Source organism: Lissotriton helveticus, chromosome 1_1, assembly GCF_964261635.1.
Source record: "Lissotriton helveticus chromosome 1_1, aLisHel1.1, whole genome shotgun sequence".
NCBI classification, from domain to species: Eukaryota; Metazoa; Chordata; class Amphibia; order Caudata; family Salamandridae; genus Lissotriton; species Lissotriton helveticus.
Genome location: NC_136057.1, coordinates 1468854969 through 1468877524, shown reverse-complemented (window position 1 = coordinate 1468877524; position 22556 = coordinate 1468854969).

Genomic DNA, 22556 nt, shown 5'->3' with positions numbered 1-22556 from the left:
AAATACCGCATAGAGAGCCCCTTTCTCAAGAACCACTGTTCGCCAGTACAGGATTATAAAACGAAAGACTTGATCTATAAGGCTAGTCCTGGGGCGGAAGCCGGCCTGCAGAGGACTCAGGATGTTCCATTCATCCATCCAGTCCTTTATCCTCCCCAAGACTAGACGGGCCATTATTTTTTGGATGGAATCAATCAGGCTAATGGGTCTATAGTTGCCTGCTAGCGACTTATCCCCTTTTTTATAAACAGGCACAATTTCTGCTCCCTTCCATGAGTGGGGGACAGCCATCCCTTGGGCTATAGCATTTGATAGATGGGCAATATATAATCGCCATTTTACTGAATTTAATGCGTTGTCAACATCCGCCAGACTAAAAACGACATCATCATAAAATTTACAAACAAAGGCCGCCTCAGTATAAGTTTCTTCATTATTAGCATATTGTGGCTTAAAGTACTCTATCCATGTGTTTTGGGGCACATTATTTTGCGGGCTATCCGCACACCCACCTCCTTCCCATTTGTAGGTGTCCCAAAATAGCTTCGAGTTTTTAGACGAACAAGCCCTCTTGAGTTCCTGCCATTTGTGGTCTTCCCATTCTCTTTTCGCCCCACACTTTATTTTCCTATAGTTACCCAGAGACACCTTTACTATACTAGGGTTCCTAGTTTTTAATGCTAGGCCCAACTCAGCTTGGGCTTCCCTACATGGTTTATTGTACCAGCTCTCCAGTTTTGTCCTAGGTTTTATCCTAGTAGAGCCTGGCTTGCAAAAATGGGATTTGAGATAGGCAAAGAGGTGAGCATGGTCTTCCGCATATGGACTGTACTTCGCCCCGTTAGCCACATCTAACCCTAATCTAGTTAATACCATGTCTACCCTGTCTTTAATGGCCACCAGAGATTCTGGTTGTTCAACAACTTTACACCACCTAAGGTGACGCTCGTCATTTGTTAAAGTAGTTTCTGGTGCTGTCGGAACTTCGGTTACACCTGCCTTTCCCTCCACACCCAGGCTTAATAATGAGGTTAAGGGATTATGATCGCTCTCTATGCGAGTCTTCACCTCCATGTCCACGCGAGAATGCCAAAGCTTTAGGTGGACAAGCAAGTAGTCAATTTTGCTTGACCTTATGCCGTTATTGTAGGTTTTCTTCCCCATCCTGTCAGACGGTGTTCGACCGTTTGCAGCCCTTAGCTGGTTTCCTAAGCAGAACCCGTTCAGGTGCAATGCGGCCTCAGTCCACTTTTTTATAGACCTGGTCTCAAGTTGGGGTCCTCTTCCTCTGACAGATTTAACTCTTCAGATCCTAGAGGCTCAAATGGTGTGTTGAAATCACCCGCGATTAACGGCAATACACCGGGTGGCATAGATTCCATCAATGTTTCTAAGACAGTTACAACCTCCGACTTTTTCCCACCAGGAACACCTCGGGCATAGACATTGATAATTTAAATTTTTAGGCCAGACGGGAAAATGAGTCTTACTGCAAGGATGTCACAGTGTAAAACTGGGAGTAGTTGGATACTGAAGCTAAAATTCTGCTTTACCCAGATCACCATACCTCCTACTGGTCGTCCCTTCTGACCTCTCACAGCCGGGACATAGAAATTCAGATAGCCCAGTCTAAATACTGGGTCGACCGACCAGGTCTCTTGGAAGAGACAGATGTCAAATTCGTCAATAAAACTTGACCAGCATGGCGACGCTACCTTGGGCCCCATACCCGCCAAGTTCCAACATACTAATGATGTTAGGCCAGATTTACTTTGCCGCTCACCAACTGTGTCATTCCTTACTGCTGCGGGGTCAAACAGTGGCAAATGATTTGGGGACATAAGAAACAGGGGACTAGTTCTATATGGGTCACTTTGGGGAAAAGGCTCACCCCCCTTTTGACTATTAGTTATGTTTCCATTTTTCACCTTAGGCCCCATCCCACGTCCCGGTAGAATTACAATGTTGGGTAGTTGCCCCTCACAATAATCGTGCACCTGTGCTACAATCTCTGTATGACAACCTTCCTGCGTTTGTTGTCAATCGCAGTCCTCTAACCCAGATAGGACCGCAAATCTGTTGTGCAATCTTACATTCCTATCAATAAAATGGTTCGGTACCTCACCCCTTGAAAAAGTTTCTCTGTTCAAATCCTGTGCTGGTGAATACAAGTAAATCAGTGGGAGTGATTGGATCATGGTCTGGGAAACATTTTGTGGTCAGTTACAAATGTGATCAACACATCTCCTGTCCCTGAAATTAATGATAATACAATCTCTCCCAATTTGCTTTGTGGACCTACCCACCCAATTAACTCTCCTAACAAATAAAATGTGTGCGCATATATGGGGTGGTAGAGACCGATTTGCAATAAGCCAAAAAATACATTTATTCTTTAGTTCCATATATGTCTCCCTCTTTCCCTGTTCTAGTGGTGGAACCCCGGCTAGTATTACCACGTAAGGGGCTGACTCTGGGGGCAGTTCTATGGTTGGCAGGCTAACTATACCAAGAGCAGAGGGAAGGTTGGCCGCTGATCGAGGTTGCACTAGTGGTTTAGTAGCCCCCATGTTTTTATCCCTTTCAATCTGGGCTGTTTGAACAGCCCCTCCCAGGTTAATAGGAGGATTAACAATGCAGGGGACACCAGGCTTATTTACTGGGGTATCTTTACTACCATTTAGCCAGCCATTAGAATCTGCGCCCCCGGCCGTTTGCCCAGTTGAACTTGCCCGCATGCAGTGTGGTCCGCTACCCTGATTACCCACCCGTGACTGGACTGAAGCAATCGAAAGTTCCAGGCATACCAGTCTTGTCTCAATACAGTCCAGTCTCTCATGTATTGGGTGGATTAGCTTTTTGACAGTAGATTCCAACCTTTTCCAGAAGGAAGAACCCAGCTCACCCGATAGATCACCCTCCGCATTGGGCGGTGGATTAGCCCCTTCGTTAACCCCTTCATTAACTGGTGGCGATGGGTTGGAACATGCTTAAATGCATGGTGTAGTATTCTCCTTATTTTCTGCCTCTTTTACATTCTTTAATTTTTTTGCCATTGATTGTGCTTGCGCCCCTGGATGTTTTCTTTTTGGTGCTGCGTGCTTTAGATTAATTACTGAACCCACTTTAGCATTGCTGGCTGATCTAGTCTTAATGTTGGGTGGGTCTTTAAAGTAGTGCTCGGATTAGTATTAGTCATAGGAGCAATAGGCAGTGGTTCCGGGGATTCAGAGTGACCGGCAAACAGAAAACAACAGCTGCTCTCATCCCCCACCGATGAGGACAACGTATACTGGAGATCAACCTCTTTAGCGGTGGGTGACCTAGCCTTTGCCAAACTTCCCATTGAAGACCTCTTATCAAAAAGAGGATCAAGAGATAGTCTTTTTTCTGTAAGTTCGATGTCTTTGGCCAAGGCTGTTGATACACGTATGAGGAAATTATCCAGGGTGCCCAATAGAGATCCACCAGTACCTTTCCCGCTATTCCCTCCAGTGGAGGGGTCAGTGGCCATAATGATAGTGGCAGGAATAGCACGGTTATGAGTAAAATATAAATGTCAACACTCTTACGAACAAGATAGATCTATACAGGTAGTCACTGACCTTATTTCAGACACAGATATTAGGGAGGTGGCCCGTCCCGTCCTTGGCCGTGCTTGAACAGGCTTAAACGGGCCCGCCCTTGGCCCGGGCTTCGCCCGGCTCGTCCCGCACGCGTCCCGTGGGGCGGGGCTATGGGGCTAATTATGAACACCTGGGCAGGGTGTTGCGTGAGGGAGTCTCTCTCTCCTGCTAATGTATTATGGGGAGCGTAGTTCTCCACCTGATCGTGGCCCCTCACTGCTGCTGCCAAACTGCTGCGAGCGTTTCCCGCGGAGCGGGAAACGCGAGAAGTGATGCAAAATTCCAAGGGTGGGGAACGTGGTTCTCCTCCTCTTCGTAGCCCCCAGTACTGCTGCCAAACACACAGGGCTCAATCTGCGAGTGTTTCCCGCGAAGCGGGAAACGCGAGAAGCTTATCTGGATGCACCTGGGCAGGGCGTGGCGGGAAGGCGTCTCTCTCCCCTGCTGATGTATTATGGGGAGCGTAGTTCTCCACCTGATCGTGGCCCCTCACTGCTGCTGCCAAACTGCTGGGAGCGTTTCCCGCAGAGCGGGAAACGCGAGAAGTGATGCAAAATTCCAAGGGTGGGGAGCGTGGTTCTCCTCCGCTTCGTAGCCCCCAGTACTGCTGCCAAACACACAGGGCTCAATCTGCGAGTGTTTCCCACGAAGCGGGAAACGCGAGAAGCTTATCTGGATGCACCTGGGCAGGGCGTGGCGGGAGGGCGTCTCTCTCACCTGCTGATGTATTATGGGGAGCGTAGTTTTCCACCTGATCGTGGCCCCTCACTGCTGCTGCCAAACTGCTGAAAAGTGATGAAAAATTCCAAGGGTGGGGAGCGTGGTTCTCCTCCTCTTTGTAGCCCCCAGTACTGCTGCCAAACACACAGGGCTCAATCTGCGAGTGTTTCCCCTAGGCAATAGCTTGCTTAATCTTCCCGACGGCCCCCAGCGCCTAGAGACCTTTATGGGTGATTGTGCGCTTTACAAATGTGGATTATTATTATTATTATTATTATTATTACCCCAGATGGAGAGTCCTCTACCTCAAACTGTGGTATGCATGGGACAAAAAAGACCCTTGTGAAGGCCTTAGACTCATTCTACTGCAGTGAATGCTGCAGTGGACTACTTGGCTTCGGGGGAACCTGTTTTGGACATGTGTCGATATGTGGACTTCCATCCATACTTTCACCAGACACTACTGCACTGATTCATGCAGCAGGAAGGGCTAGTTTGCTTATTCAGTTCTGCAAGACTTCCTGGTGTAAGTCCACTCCTCATTGTTTTGGTATTGATTTAAAAGGTGGAAAATGTGGGTCAAAGCATCCTGCAGAACAATAACTTGCTTACATTCAATAATGATATTTCTGGTGCATATGCTATCTGCTTCAGGTTAAGAAGGTTCCAAGTGTGATCTACTCACTGTCAGTCTTTCTTTCAATCTTTTCAGCCATGCTCTGCCTCTGAGGGTGTGAACAAATGGATGTAGACTGAAGTAATTGAGCAAGAATGGCATCTATATCTGTATCTGTGTCTTCACATACACGATGAAGGTCAATAGTGTCCCCCATTCCCCTCCTCCCAGTGCACAGGACCAACGGCCATAGTTTGTAGATCCAATCTGGTGTCTGGGAGATCCGAAAGGTGAGGAATCTGTGTTATCCACATGTAGATAGAGTATCTACCAGAAAGAGTGTTACCAAAGATAAGTAACGTATTCAACTCTAGAGTGTTTAGTGATTCATTGCATCTCCCTGTAGAGTTCAACCATGCACACTCCCATTGCAGTGCTCTAGTAGTTATGTATCTGCTTTGCAGACTGAATGTAGGTGACTGTCATCTTTTAGATACCTTGATCTCCAGCAGCTGCCCCAGGACACACACTGGGGGTGCCTTTAGCTCCCACATATTTAAAAGGAACCCTCTTTACACCCTCCTACAATAGCCATTCTCATTAAATATGAATAACTGTGAAAGAACAGGGCAGTTTCGAAAAATTCCTTTTTCAGGGAAGACCTCATACACATTTTGAATCTATAACATGAGCGATCCAAGAACCGGTGGCACTGAGATCAGGTTGTGTTCCTGAAGAACCTAATGCTAGAAACGCATTGGGCCTATTTCAATGTGATTATAAGCAGTTTGGAAGGGATATATGAGCATTGCACTAACTAAACAAAAATCTGTTTATATGGCTATTCAAAAATATTTCTCCTGGGAAGTAGTGAATTGCCAGCCACGGCCGGTAGTAGGTGTAACTGCAGGGCGGTGACGTAGGGAGGGGGTGGGGCAGGGTGGGGGTTGTAATGTATGGATTACGGACTTTAACAGGTAAGTAAACATATAAATAAATAAAACAAATTTCGTTGTGCGCACTGCATCGCATTTGGTGATGCAGTGCACACAACGAAATGAGCTGCAATATATGAAGAATGGCACATATACAAATGTAATATGTATGACAGGAACCGCCTTCATTCCAGAACAAACAGGGCATTCTGTATTTACTAAAAACAATGGTCCACCTGGAATTCATTCATATGAACTTTATAGATATACAAAGAAATAAATTGTAAGCGTACGATTAATGTAGTAAAACCACTAATACACTCTAGCTTTCAGGACAATGAGATAACAGGGACAACTATGTGGGAAATCATTGACATCATGGTTAATGAAGGAAGAGAAAACCTATTTTTGGTAGGCATGTGGCCATGGGTTTTAACTGATCATCCTCATGCACTAACAGAGAATTCACTTATGGGGAGAGTGACGATGCACTGTCCTCTTGGGCATTGCAACCCCCCCCCCCCCCCCCCTCCCCACCCGCTTTAAAAGCTATAGCGAGGGTGGAGTTCGTGATGGGCCTCTTCTGTCTGCAGTTCAGCATAAAAAAGACTGTAATTAACGTGAAAGGGTAGGTGGCTGGTTGGTTGAGTGAAAGCACTTATGGATAGGTGTGTGAGTGAAAGGGTGGATGGGTGAGTGAATTGTGAATGGATGGATGAATGAAAGAGTGAAAAGATGGATGTAAGGATGGATGAGTGAAAGAATGGACGGATGAGTGAAGGGGTGGATGGATAAAAGTGTGGCTAGATGGATAAGTGAAAGAATGGATGAATGAATGAAAGGGAGGGTAGATGGATGGATGAACTGGTGAATGGCTGGATGAGTGAAAGTGTGGGTAATGAGAAAGGATGGATGGATTAGTGAAAGGATGGATGGATGGGTGGAGTGAAAAGGTGGCTAGATGGATGGATTGAAAGGGTGGATAGATGGATGAGGAAAAGGATGGATGGATGGATGGGTGAAAGGATGGGTGTTTGGACACCGTGAACTCCGATTTTATAAGCTACAGCAGGGTGGAGGTCTTGATGGGCCTCTTTTGTCTGCAACTTGGCAAACAAAGAGGGGTGAGTAAGTGAAAGGGTGGATGGATGGGTGAGTTAAAGGATGGTCGATGGGTAGATGGATGAATGACTTATAGGGTGGATAAAACGTTGGATGAGTGAAAGAATGGATGCATTAGTGAAAGGGTGAATGGATGGATAAAAGGCTGGATGGATGAGTGAAAGAATGGACGGATGATTGAAAGGGTGGATGGATGAGTGAGGGAAAGGATGCATGGCTGAGTGAAAGAGAGGGTGGGTGGATTGATGGATGGGATGAGTGAAAGGGAGGATGGATGAGCAAAAGGGTAGATGGATGAGCGAAAGGATAGATGGAGGAGTGAAAGAATGGATGGATGAAAGGGTGGATGGATGAAGGAAAATGTGGATAGATGAGTGAAAGGGAGGGTGGATGGAAGGATGAAAGGGTGGATGGAAGGATGGATGAGTGAAAAGGAGGGTGGATAGATAACAGGGGGGTGAATGGATGAGTGAAAGAATGGATAGATGAGTGCAAGGGAGGGTGAATGGATTAGTGAAAGCATGGATGGGTCTGTGGATGAATGGTTAAGTGAAAGGGTAAAGGGGTGGATGAATGAGTAGTTAGCTGGAAGGATGATTGAAAGGATGGATGATTGACTCGCTGAGTGAAATGGTGAATGGATTGGTGAGAGGGAGGACAGATTGATGGATTGCAAGGATGGATGGATGACAGAAAGGATAGATGGATGACAGAAAGGATGGATTGATGAGTGAATGGGTGGATGGAGAGATGGCTGGGTGAAAAGGTGGATGGATCTATGGATTAATGGATGGATTGGCTTTGAGATTGTTGCATAGGTTTGGATAAGGATGGGTGGAAGGACGGAATGGTGAAAGACTGAATGATAGATGAAAGATTGAATGGATGACAGAATATAAATTGGAATTATGGATAGCTGCAGGTGGATTGGATGATGACTGGATAGATGTCTGGACAGAAGAGGAATGAGAGGTCTTCTGGGGAGGAGTGTGATGATTTGCTTTGTTTGCTTGGTGCCATAAGAGCTTTGGTTCAAAGTTGGGGGCTATTTTCGTTTTTGGGCTACACACTTGACTGTTCTCCCACTTCATGCCTTTGGACTACTTTGAAAAACAAAAACGAGGGGTGGAGGGTCTAAGGGAGGTTTAAAGACCTGCCCAGGTTATTATCCCCTACTGTACAATATCTAAATACACCAAACCTGGGGGTCTAGCAAGAAATAAACATGTGTCTGAAACCATACACAGTATTAAGTCAACAGAGTACTAGTGAAGTAACTGAATGGTCTATTTTATAGAGTATAGTAAACCAACGCATGTAACCACCAGCAACAGTGGGCAAGATCCAACATCCAGAGAAGGATTACCATCAAAATCTTGTTGGTGATCTAGTTTTCTCATATGGTCATCCACAGGGCTGGGCTGGTGTGTCTCTAGATCAGTGAGACTACAACCAGGACCGCCTGTCAGGACTGGGGTCAAGCCCACAATCGCTGGCTGACCATGCGTGGGATCACCAAATGGAACAAAGTGCAGTGCAAAGGGTGAAAGTGTAGGGAAGAAGTGGAGTTAAAAAGGAATAGAGAGCTTACAGTTAAGAAACTTTAATGGCTGTGAAGCCTCTTTCAATTTAAAAACCAGAACAGCGCAAAACAAGCAGTATAAACAAATGACTGCTTAAGGGCCGACATGTTTCTGCCAAATAGGGGATATACTGCCATGGCTTTCCTCAGGGCCTCTGTTCTTAGAAACTTTTGCTACTGCAAGTGTAAAACACACTCAAAACACTACAGAAATCAAGTACAGTGACATATTTAAAGGATATATGTTCCTATTCCTCCATGTCAGCTGGTGTGTCAATCATCCTTCTTGACAGGGGAAATAACCTCACCTCACCTGGACCAAGCTCAGAGTAAGGGAGGCCACGCTCTCTCCGTCGTTGCCCCAAGCTGAATCTGAGGCTGGGGGAGGCCACTGTCGCTGGTGGTTACATGCGTTGGTTTACTATACTCTATAAAATAGACCATTCAGTTACTTCACTAGTAGTCTGTTGACTTAATACTGTGTATGGTTTCAGACACATGTTTATTTCTTGCTAGACCCCCAGGTTTTGTGTATTTGGACTAATTTGGCCAGTGGCAGCCTGAATTCTGCACCAGTTTTGCGAGGTTATATTCATTACTAGGAGGACATTGGTCCCATACTAACCAAACCACAGGGTTCAAGCCACATGAATTGCCCACGGTTACACTACTCTGTAAGTTCAATTGCTAACAGCCATATTTTAATGTTAACGCTGTAAGAACTACCCCATTAATGGCTGGTTATTCTTCCAGGTTGTAAGCACAAATGAGTGAGTACATTTTATCAATCACAATTTGAGTGTCACTGGAAATCTTACACATCCTGGTGAGTTCTCTGTTAACTCAAGCACACTCCATTGTTCACCTTCTGCGACAATGTACTATGAGCCTTTATCTATCATACCCACACATTCCTTCATCCAATCACAACCTTGTGACTACCCTCAAATCACGTTTTTTCCTGTTATTACTCTACCCTACCAAAACTAAGAATTCCCTTCCTTCATTAACCATAATTTCATTGCTTTCCCACATAGGTGTCCCTGTTTTCTCATTGTCCTGAAGAGAACTCGACATTTCTAAAGAGATCGAAACACATTTGAAACCAGAGCACACTAATTATAGCTGGCTTAAAATAATTTCTCGTTTTCATTGATTCACATACGTGTGCATTTAAAAACACATATTGCAAGTTGTTGCCTGTACATAAAATTGCCACCTCTTCGTGTCTATGGTTTTTTTTCACCTTGGGACACAGTTCACATTTGTTGATTTGTCTGCTTATTGAACTGTGTACAATTTCTATTTGGTCTACAAATTGCTACACTATATGTGTAGTTTCTATGCCTTACTGGTTCAATTTAAAAAAAACCCGAGGCTAGTGTGTGTTAGTGGTTTTACTACATTAATTGTATGCTTAGAGTATATTTCTTTGTTTATCTACAAAGTACATGTGAATGAATCTGAGGTGAACCAGTGTTTTGAGTATGTACATATACAAATGTGTCGCATGAAACTTCCCAGTGCATAAACAGTTTCAAATGAATAATGTATGAAAATTATGTGAGTTGACGCATCCTCTCAGCCAGACAGTAAACAAAGACGATCGGTGCAGTTCTTTTCCATACTAGTGCCGTTTTCTCCTCTTTCTGTTTTGAGATCCACATCTGCAGTTTGTAGTGTTCAGACACAAACGTTTTTGGCCGGTTGTAGACATATTTATACTTGTGCCTTAGCTGCTGTCTCACTTTGAGTTCTGTGACAAAATCCATCACTGGTCCAGTCCGACCTCAAGAGCCCGACGTGTATTAGAGGTAGGTGTTTACTGCTCTAATGCCGCTAGATGGCGATAGAAGATTGGTGATGCCATTTACCTTTGCTTTTGTCATATAGCAGCCTTTGTTTGAATCACAATTGTATTTTGTTCCATCGCAGACATGCGCCTGATTGGCTTCGCGCTATTTCGCCCTTCTTTAAAAATCCTGATGTCTTGGCCTGTGTTGAGTTATATTTCGAGCCGGCGGTGAGATTGGGGGTAAGAGTGCACTCTTCTATATTTGAACGGTACCCGGGGGTGCTGACAGCGGCTCTGCCTTCCACGCCCCGTCCCCCGCTTCCACCGCCGGCTCCCAGCCGCTCCGATCCCTCTCAGGGTGACAGGCATCCTATTTGTGCCTTACCCAGGGCTTTAAGTGGGATGAAAAAACTGGTGGGTCTCTGAAAGGGGCGTGGCCAGTGTAATTAGGGGCATGGCTTTAAAACACTTAGGCTAAAAATCTGTTTTTAGCATAGTGTGTCGCCCTACTTGTATTTTACTGTTTCTGTCATTGCATCCAGATATGTGATAAAACAAGTAACATCATACCTACAACAAGTCAGGACTATTGGCTTTGTCAATGGTTATTAGTTGCATAAGATAAATAAGCTGCAACTATGGCTTGTTATATATAACATTGAAAAAGCTTCCAATTAAAGCCCTGGGGACCCTACCACAATGTTGCTGCTCTTGCGTTTCAGAAAGAGAAGGGAAATCCAGAAAGAAAATCACTATTTAAAGGATTTCCCTTCACCCACAACGCTCACCTGGCATGACGTCATGCCGTAACTTCTCCACTATTAAGACGTGAGCAGTGCACATCGATGTGCTTGCTGTCTCGAAAAGGGTCTCTATCGGGCTGTTTTGCGCCCTGGCTCTTTTTTCGGACTGCAGTGACAGCATGTCACTGCAGTCCGGAAAAAAACGGACCGTCTGTGCCACGGCTCAGAACAGAGCCCGATAGAGACCCGTTTCGACGCCCCCCTTTTCAAAACTGCCGGTGCTCAGACCCCTTGAGACCCGGCCCACTTAAAGCCCTGCCCTTACCTTGTTAAATCTTTTCCTGTCGCCAGCCCGCCCGCCTCACCCTGACCCTGCCCGCGGCGCAGGCCTCAGGCTGTCAGAGATTACTCTTCGAGGGCTCATTACCTGCACTTCGCAGCCCTGTAAGACCGAGGCTACGCAGACGCCATGTCATGGCGCAGACGGATTTCCGGAGTGCCTTGCTCTTCCCCCCGCGTGCTTGCCTCCGAAGGTCCGTCTGCCAGGTGGGCTTCACCCACTTGACCCCCGGTGCCCGTGCCTGGCAGTGATTGAGGGGGCTTGGAGGGCTGGGGGTTGTTAGAGGGACAGCTTTCCAATATTCGGCACTGAGGAGAAAATGGCGCCAAGAGGAGGGCAGACTTGTCTTCTTTGGCCCAGGTGAAGTGACGCAGGCGGTGTGAGGGTCCCCCTGAACCCCAAGTATAGCTGTGTTTTGTCTTCTCAATTAAGAGGCCCGGGAGCTTAATTTGTTTTCTTGGATTGGGCCTATTCCACCTTGTTATGCCGTTGATTGGTTCCCCGCTGCCTCTGCCCAGATATTTTAAGAGAGTGAAACAATGTGTCTGGTTTCCAAGTCCCTAGGGTACCACAAAATGGCGCATGCATCCGCACCACCATGTAGTGATGGGCCACCGGCCCTCTTGCCACCTTATGTTACTGCACAGCCGCCACACCGCTTGGGTTTACCAATGTTTGTTGTGAGTTTCAGTGCCTGCACTGTTGAATGCTCCCTGCCTTAACGCCTAGTCTGCTTTACCAAGATCCGTGCCCTACACTCTCACACCCCGTGCCTGCACTGTTGAATGCTCCCTGCCTAAACGCCTAGTCTGCACTAGCGAACACCTCCGTCCAACACTACTACACACCTGTGGCTGTACCAGATATCCCCATCTTGTGCCAGACCCCAACCTGCACGAACATCCGGTGCTACATTATGTCACAACTCCTCAACCAATCGGCAGGAATGGGCGGCAGTGCACCCGGCTGCTGCAGCTGCACATCTGGGTGCTACACACACACACACACACGTGTTCTCTCAGGGCGGGTGACCCCCACCCCTCCCCGCACGCGAGAGCTGTGTTTACAGGACGGCCGGGCTTGTTACACGCATTACGGAGGCTCGGTAGCAGCTGGGGGCCCTGGTTACATTTGCTGCAAAGTTAAACAGCTCTGCTCGTTTCATTTCATCGCCGTCTTTAAAGTGCCCCCGGGGGACCTTGACCGCAGCGTGTTTTGTGCAGTTATTCGCTCGCAGTGGGGTGATTGCTGTTCGAAGGTGTTGTAACTTTCCTGTACAGTTCCAGCTCTGTGAACTAGTCTAGCCTGCATTGTCAAAGGCAAATTATTTCGAATCCTATTGACGCATCACTCCGTCAGTATGTATAATTGTATACGTGATACTCTCGCATTATTTGACATTTGCGCAGCTCTGTTACTGCTGAAATGTAAGTGGCCTCACATCACGCATACTATTTTTTAATTTTGTGTAACACACCTTCTAGAATACGCGTAACCTTACATGTTGTATAAATACCCTTCTTATAGAGTGATTTGCCTTCTAAAATCGAGTAAACATTATAATGTCTGAATTAAGGTTTAATCTTGTGTGTGTGGCTCTGTGTGTGTGTGTGACTCTGTGTGTGTGCGTGTGACTCTGTGTGGCTCTGTGTGTGTGGCTCTGTGTATGTGTGTGTGTGGCTCTGTGTGTGTGTCTGGCTCAGTGTGTGTGTGTGTGTGGCTCTGTGTGTGTGGCTCTGTGTGTGGCTCTGTGTGTATGTGGCTGTGTGTGTGGGTGTGTGTGTGTGGCTCTGTGTGCTTGGCTCTGTGTGTGTGTGTGGCTCTGTGTGTGTGTGTGGCTCTGTGTGTGGCTCTGTGTGTGTCTCTGTGTGTTGCTCTGTGTGTGTGTGTGTGTGTGTGTGTGTGTGTGCAAATGCAATAGGTCTCGCATTTGCGAGAGATTAAGCTATTGGCATTGTAAATGACAATGCCATTTACATATCTGTTTTCAAAACCAACACATTCATAAACTTTTTGTCAATTACAATGCCAATAGCTCTAACTTTTGCAAAGGCGAGACCGTTGCATTATAAATGCTTGTCTTTTCCTAGTGTCTCTGCTGCTTGCATTGTTAAGGGAAACAATGTTCATTGGCTTGCCATTTTGTTCCCCATGGCATGTAAAGTGTAGTCAATTAACAGTGAAATGTTCTGTTTACAACTGAAAGACTAGCTTTGCCCTCCCACACACCCAAAGAAAAAAGGCAGAAACTCAGGATTGAAATTCTGTTACGCATTTCACTTGTCTGTCAAGGGGACGTCTAGAACGCATCAGCCATTCCTCCCCTGTCAGCCAACAGCATGTTGCATTGTGGGGCCTATATTTATGCCTGGAAACGTTCTGTATGGGTTCAAAGCTCTAGAATGAAAGTGATGTTGGCTAAAATGACAGAACTGGCCAAACATGACATGGAGCAACTTTTCAGGTATGTTTAAATTGTTATAGAGTCATCTACTCCATTTCAAAATCTGCTTCCTCACACATAAAACCAAAGGTAAACTCTACTCCCATATTTTGTGGTGGGCTCATTCTTTCATTCACATAAATAATTAAAACGAGCATTCACAATATGAATAATTTTCTACCAAGCTCCACAACTCTCATACATGCAGGACAAGTACAACACAAGTAGCTAACCAACGAAACAGGGAGTGAGAGGAATGTTGTACAGTTTCCCTAAAAGTACATGAAATAAAAGAAACAGAACACACTTGAAAGAAAGAGACAAACCTCTATTTTTTTTTACAAATCTTTATTGAGATTTTTAGCTTTTTATTTTTACATCGCGGTTACCCCTCCCTCCCCCCCCCTGAAACCCCTCCTCCCGGTACAGGTAGCATTTTGACATTTGAAAAAAAATTAGCAGTAGAAGAATAAAAAAATTATAAAGAAAAATAGAAAAATACAGGCTTCGAAGAATAAGAAGAACAAAACAAAAAGCAAAAAGAAATACATCGTTACATTCCTAAAACACTCGATACGTCTCGGCCGTATTGATCTATGCTGGGCTCAATAGCCATAATCTAACTGGGGCCCACATTTTTAATCCCTTTATTTTTTTCCTAATACCTTTCCGGCTATAAATGGCAATTTCAAGATTATATGTAGCTAAAAAGCGCATCCGCCACTGTTGAAATGTTGGTGGATATTGATCCAGCCATGCGGAAGTCAAACAAATTCTTAAGACTGCCATAGCAATATATATGAGTCCCTGCATGGCAATAGGTCTAGTAACTTTGTCTACTCCTAACATGATTTCTGCTGTGCTGATCTCTATATTGACTTTGAATATTTCAGATAGGAAGTTAGAGACTTCTCGTTTAATATTATCTAAAGTATGACATGTAGCCAACATATGTATCTGATCGACTTTAGGTCGATTGCATCTGGGACAGAGAGTCCCCTTCCCCTCCCCCCATTTTGAAATTTTTTCGGGTGTATAATAAAGGTCGAAAAAAGTTTTGTAGAACTGAGCTTGTAGCTTGGTAGACATTAAAGTAGTGCTGGATAGTTCGAGTGCTTTGTGGGCCAGATCCTCTGTGATATTGATCTTGTTTTTGCCAGATATTTGCATGTTTATCAACATCGTCTGGTAGTACAGCAATTAGGTCTTTATAAATGTCTCCAATTTTTACCCTGGCCGAGCTGACCACAGTGTTAATTGTGGGGATTTTTTTAAAGCAACCATTGGGTCCCCCCTTTTTGAGAATAAAATCTCTTGATTGTAAGAACTTAAAAAATCATGCGAATTCAGCCCATATTTATTTTTTAGCGATTCAAATGAACAAAAACCCGTTGAATCGTAAAATGAGCCGAGTTGCGAGATTCCTAAACTAACCCATCGCCGCATACAGGAATCCCAAAAAATTTCTGGCAAATTGGTATTGTTTTCTATTGGAGTATAAAATGAAAATCTGCCTATCACCAGATGTTTCCGAACCATGTTCCAAACTGTATAGATACCCTTGAGTGTTTTAAATCGTTCTTTTTTTAGATGGCATTCATAGGGTAATTTCCAAAGGTGGTTATTGGCGTTATTACCCAAAATTAGTTCCTGTGGAGTTGGAGTCGAACAGATGGGCGTTGAGTCTTTTTTGGGGATTAACAGTAAACGACTGTATTTGATGGTTGTAGCCCACAATAGAATTTAAAGTTAGGGAGGGCTAGGCCACCTCTATCCCTTGAGTGTGTGATATGTTTATAGGCTCTTCGTGTTTTTCCATAGCCCCACACGAAACGAGATAGCATATTGTCTATTTGATTAAAGAGTGATAGGTCAAAGTTAAGACAGATTGCCCGGAAGAAGTACAAAAATTTGGGCAGAAAAACCATTTTAATCAGATTGCATCTTCCGATTATTGTTAAATGCAGATTGTGAAGTCTGAATAAGGTTTTATTTGTCTGTTTCACTAAAGGGTCTAGGTTGAGGGCCACTAGTTTATTCAGATCGGATGTGATATTAATGCCGAGATATAATGCATTATCAGTAACTCTTGCATCGTCCAAACTGATGTTATTATTTATTACAATCTGGGTTTTAGTTTGATTTAATTTGTATCCCGAACTTTTTCGCTTCTTCCTCCATTATCCTTGCTGTTGTAATTGGATCAGATGTAACAATCGCAATATCATCTGCGAAGGCCAGAGTTTTAGTTTCATCATTCGATGTCTTAATGGGTAGTATGGACGGATTCGTTTCTAGCTTTGCGATAAAGGGATCGATGTAAATGGCGAAGAGTAGGGGAGAACAAGGACACCCTTGTCTTGTACCTCTCGTCACTTTGATGATGTCCGATGTGACCCCATTGATCATAACGACCGCTTCGGGAGCAATATACATTTTCTGTACTGCTTGAATAAAATGATCCCCGATCCCACTCTTTGCCATGACCGACCATAGATATTGCCAGGAGACCCTATTGAATGCTTTTTCAGCATCTAATAAAATTAGGCCCATAGGGTCTCCTGCTACCTCGGCAATGTCAAAGAGAGTTATCACCCTCTGGACATGATCTGTGGTTGATCTTCCAGGGACGAACCCGTGTTGTCTAGCAGATACAATTTTATGAATTAAAGGTGCCAATCTACTTGCTAACAGTTTGGAATATATTTTAGAATTGTTGTTAATTAGGGTAATAGGACGGTATGTGCCTAGTTCTGTCGGATCTTTATTTTTTTTGGGGAACACTATAATTTTTGCACATGCCCAAGAAGCCGGAGGATTTCCATTCATGAAGACCTGGGTAAACAACTGGGTTAGGATGTCTTTGAGTGGGCTGCTAAATCTGACATAAAATTCCACGGGAATACCGTCTAGACCTGATGCCTTACCAGATGGAAGACTGCGTATGGATAGTAAAATTTCTATCCAGTCTGGAGTTTCAGCGAGATGTCCCTCATCTGCTTTGGATAGGCAGGGCCTTATATCCGAAATTAGATACTCATCGATTTTATCTTGTTTAATATCTGTTTCAGAATAAAGCTCTGCATAATATCTCCTAAAGGCATCCCTAATGTCGTTTGTATCATGAGTTAGGCCGAGAACGGGGTCTCTTATAGCTTTAATCGTATTTTTAGAATTTTGTTCTCTTACACTAATAGCTAATTGGTGCCCTACCTGTTCGCTCCATTCGTAGATTTTTTTCCCTATTTGCAGTAGCTTTGACGATTGCTTTACGAGTGAATATTTCAGATATTAAGTTTTTTGCTATCACTACATCTCTGATTGCCTCTTCAATGTTGCTCCCCCCTTGAAGTAGTCTAATTAAATCTTCTTCTTTCCTGGCCAAATTCTCCTCTAGATCTTTTAAGTTTTGTTTGGCTTTTTTGTTATTTTGGATAGAAAATCTAAGGGTTTCCCCCCTTATCCCTGTCTTTAATGAGTCCCATACCACCTCTAGCGGGGCGCTACCCATGTTGAAACTTAAAAATTCTGGAATCCATTGATCCATATGGGTACAATATTTATCGTTGGTTAGCAGACAAACCTCTAATAGAATTACCATACATTGATATACTCGCGTAGAATGACAAAATCTACCTTCCCAGCATGGTATGGTCCATCAGAGATGTCCACATCCACCACTGTAAACATTCAAGAGTACTACTGTTCTCTGATTGTACAGGCTCCTAGATATGGGTTCACTAGTTCTGGTGAGGTTATGTCCCTTATATCAACATTCACATTCTCCCTTTGTTAAACTCTCAAATCTACATTAAAATTGTGTGTGGATGAGCTAAGCACGTTTTTTAGTGGTGTCACCCTGCCACAAGTTTAAAAACAGAGAGTAGAGAATCAGACCCTGCTTCTGTTTTCTGTTAACCCGTACGGTGTGTCGGACGGCCGGGGACCTTCCGACGCACCTGTGCTCATGTGCGTCAGACATTGCCCGGCCTTCCGATCACATGGCACAGGGAATCCCTCTGTTGCGGGCACCAGAGGGATTCCCTTTACCCCCAACAGCCTCATGAACTGGGGAAGAGCTTCCCCAGCTCCCGCGGCTGTTTGTCTTGTTTCCCTGATATTGCGATCAACTCGCACGTCGTGCTGACGTCATTTCAGTGAAACTGAAACTGAAATGTGCCAAGAGGCTCATTTCAGTTTCGCTTTCTACGTGGTCAGGTAAGGAGAGGTATAATTGGAAAGGGAAGAATCTCCCCTTTCCAATGGTACCCCTCTCTAGTGGATCCCTGTTTGGGAAGCGCCCCAGGAGTGGGATCCACTCAGTAGGCACCAGGGAGGGGGAGCGGCCCCTTGGGCAAGGGCCTTTGCTCCCCCATATTAATTTGGGTAAATTCAGTCTTTGTGACCCCCTGGGGGCAGATGGGGCAGTAGCCCCCAATCTGCCCCTCACTAGATACCAGGATTGTTTTTCTAATTTGAATTAGCGGTGGGGGTTGCCCAATATGGACATGCCAATGCCCCACCCCCACCCCAAAATTACAGTCTTTCTGCCCCCCCAGGGGGGAGAAAGCCCACTAGACGCCAGTTTTTTTTCCCATGTTGAATTTAGGAGTGGGGGCTGCCCAACTTGGGCATGCCAGAGCCACCACCCCTCCTCCCCCCCACAAAATTCCAGTCTTTCTGACATTATAATGTCTGAATTAAGGTTTAATCTTGTGTGTGTGGCTCTGTGTGTGTGTGTGACTCTGTGTGTGTGCGTGTGACTCTGTGTGGCTCTGTGTGTGTGGCTCTGTGTATGTGTGTGTGTGGCTCTGTGTGTGTGTGGCTCTGTGTGTGTGTCTGGCTCAGTGTGTGTGTGTGGCTCTGTGTGTGTGTGGCTCTGTGTGTGTGGCTCTGTGTGTGGCTCTGTGTGTATGTGGCTGTGTGTGTGGGTGTGTGTGTGGCTCTGTGTGCTTGGCTCTGTGTGTGTGTGTGGCTCTGTGTGTGTGTGTGTGGCTCTGTGTGTGGCTCTGTGTGTGTCTCTGTGTGTTGCTCTGTGTGTGTGTGTGTGTGTGTGCAAATGCAATAGGTCTCGCATTTGCGAGAGATTAAGCTATTGGCATTGTAAATGACAATGCCATTTACTTATCTGTTTTCAAAACCAACACATTCATAAACTTTTTGTCAATTACAATGCCAATAGCTCTAACTTTTGCAAAGGCGAGACCGTTGCATTATAAATGCTTGTCTTTTCCTAGTGTCTCTGCTGCTTGCATTGTTAAGGGAAACAATGTTCATTGGCTTGCCATTTTGTTCCCCATGGCATGTAAAGTGTAGTCCATTAACAGTGAAATGTTCTGTTTACAACTGAAAGACTAGCTTTGCCCTCCCACCCACCCAAAGAAAAAAGGCAGAAACTCAGGATTGAAATTCTGTTACGCATTTCACTTGTCTGTCAAGGGGACGTCCAGAACGCATCAGCCATTCCTCCCCTGTCAGCCAACAGCATGTTGCATTGTGGGGCCTATATTTATGCCTGGAAACGTTCTGTATGGGTTCAAAGCTCTAGAATGAAAGTGATGTTGGCTAAAATGACAGAACTGGCCAAACATGACATGGAGCAACTTTTCAGGTATGTTTAAATTGTTATAGAGTCATCTACTCCATTTCAAAATCTGCTTCCTCACACATAAAACCAAAGGTAAACTCTACTCCCATATTTTGTGGTGGGCTCATTCTTTCATTCACATAAATAATTAAAACGAGCATTCACAATATGAATAATTTTCTACCAAGCTCCACAACTCTCACACATGCAGGACAAGTACAACACAAGTAGCTAACCAACGAAACAGGGAGTGAGAGGAATGTTGTACAGTTTCCCTAAAAGTACATGAAATAAAAGAAACAGAACACACTTGAAAGAAAGAGACAAACCTCTATTTTTTTTTTTACAAATCTTTATTGAGATTTTTAGCTTTTTATTTTTACATCGCGGTTACCCCTCCCTCCCCCCCCCTGAAACCCCTCCTCCCGGTACAGGTAGCATTTTGACATTTGAAAAAAAATTAGCAGTAGAAGAATAAAAAAATTATAAAGAAAAATAGAAAAATACAGGCTTCGAAGAATAAGAAGAACAAAACAAAAAGCAAAAAGAAATACATCGTTACATTCCTAAAACACTCGATACGTCTCGGCCGTATTGATCTATGCTGGGCTCAATAGCCATAATCTAACTGGGTCCCAAATTTTTAATCCCTTTATTTTTTTCCTAATACCTTTCCGGCTATAAATGGCAATTTCAAGATTATATGTAGCTAAAAAGCGCATCCGCCACTGTTGAAATGTTGGTGGATATTGATCCAGCCATGCGGAAGTCAAACAAATTCTTAAGACTGCCATAGCAATATATATGAGTCCCTGCATGGCAATAGGTCTAGTAACTTTGTCTACTCCTAACATGATTTCTGCTGTGCTGATCTCTATATTGACTTTGAATATTTCAGATAGGAAGTTAGAGACTTCTCGTTTAATATTATCTAAAGTATGACATGTAGCCAACATATGTATCTGATCGACTTTAGGTCGATTGCATCTGGGACAGAGAGTCCCCTTCCCCTCCCCCCATTTTGAAATTTTTTCGGGTGTATAATAAAGGTCGAAAAAAGTTTTGTAGAACTGAGCTTGTAGCTTGGTAGACATTAAAGTAGTGCTGGATAGTTCGAGTGCTTTGTGGGCTAGATCCTCTGTGATATTGATCTTGTTTTTGCCAGATATTTGCATGTTTATCAACATCGTCTGGTAGTACAGCAATTAGGTCTTTATAAATGTCTCCAATTTTTACCCTGGCCGAGCTGACCACAGTGTTAATTGTGGGGATTTTTTTAAAGCAACCATTGGGTCCCCCCTTTTTGAGAATAAAATCTCTTGATTGTAAGAACTTAAAAAATCATGCGAATTCAGCCCATATTTATTTTTTAGCGATTCAAATGAACAAAAACCCGTTGAATCGTAAAATGAGCCGAGTTGCGAGATTCCTAAACTAACCCATCGCCGCATACAGGAATCCCAAAAAATTTCTGGCAAATTGGTATTGTTTTCTATTGGAGTATAAAATGAAAATCTGCCTATCACCAGATGTTTCCGAACCATGTTCCAAACTGTATAGATACCCTTGAGTGTTTTAAATCGTTCTTTTTTTAGATGGCATTCATAGGGTAATTTCCAAAGGTGGTTATTGGCGTTATTACCCAAAATTAGTTCCTGTGGAGTTGGAGTCGAACAGATGGGCGTTGAGTCTTTTTTGGGGATTAACAGTAAACGACTGTATTTGATGGTTGTAGCCCACAATAGAATTTAAAGTTAGGGAGGGCTAGGCCACCTCTATCCCTTGAGTGTGTGATATGTTTATAGGCTCTTCGTGTTTTTCCATAGCCCCACACGAAACGAGATAGCATATTGTCTATTTGATTAAAGAGTGATAGGTCAAAGTTAAGACAGATTGCCCGGAAGAAGTACAAAAATTTGGGCAGAAAAACCATTTTAATGAGATTGCATCTTCCGATTATTGTTAAATGCAGATTGTGAAGTCTGAATAAGGTTTTATTTGTCTGTTTCACTAAAGGGTCTAGGTTGAGGGCCACTAGTTTATTCAGATCGGATGTGATATTAATGCCGAGATATAATGCATTATCAGTAACTCTTGCATCGTCCAAACTGATGTTATTATTTATTACAATCTGGGTTTTAGTTTGATTTAATTTGTATCCCGAACTTTTTCGCTTCTTCCTCCATTATCCTTGCTGTTGTAATTGGATCAGATGTAACAATCGCAATATCATCTGCGAAGGCCAGAGTTTTAGTTTCATCATTCGATGTCTTAATGGGTAGTATGGACGGATTCGTTTCTAGCTTTGCGATAAAGGGATCGATGTAAATGGCGAAGAGTAGGGGAGAACAAGGACACCCTTGTCTTGTACCTCTCGTCACTTTGATGATGTCCGATGTGACCCCATTGATCATAACGACCGCTTCGGGAGCAATATACATTTTCTGTACTGCTTGAATAAAATGATCCCCGATCCCACTCTTTGCCATGACCGACCATAGATATTGCCAGGAGACCCTATCGAATGCTTTTTCAGCATCTAATAAAATTAGGCCCATAGGGTCTCCTGCTACCTCGGCAATGTCAAAGAGAGTTATCACCCTCTGGACATGATCTGTGGTTGATCTTCCAGGGACGAACCCGTGTTGTCTAGCAGATACAATTTTATGAATTAAAGGTGCCAATCTACTTGCTAACAGTTTGGAATATATTTTAGAATTGTTGTTAATTAGGGTAATAGGACGGTATGTGCCTAGTTCTGTCGGATCTTTATTTTTTTGGGGGAACACTATAATTTTTGCACATGCCCAAGAAGCCGGAGGATTTCCATTCATGAAGACCTGGGTAAACAACTGGGTTAGGATGTCTTTGAGTGGGCTGCTAAATCTGACATAAAATTCCACGGGAATACCGTCTAGACCTGATGCCTTACCAGATGGAAGACTGCGTATGGATAGTAAAATTTCTATCCAGTCTGGAGTTTCAGCGAGATGTCCCTCATCTGCTTTGGATAGGCAGGGCCTTATATCCGAAATTAGATACTCATC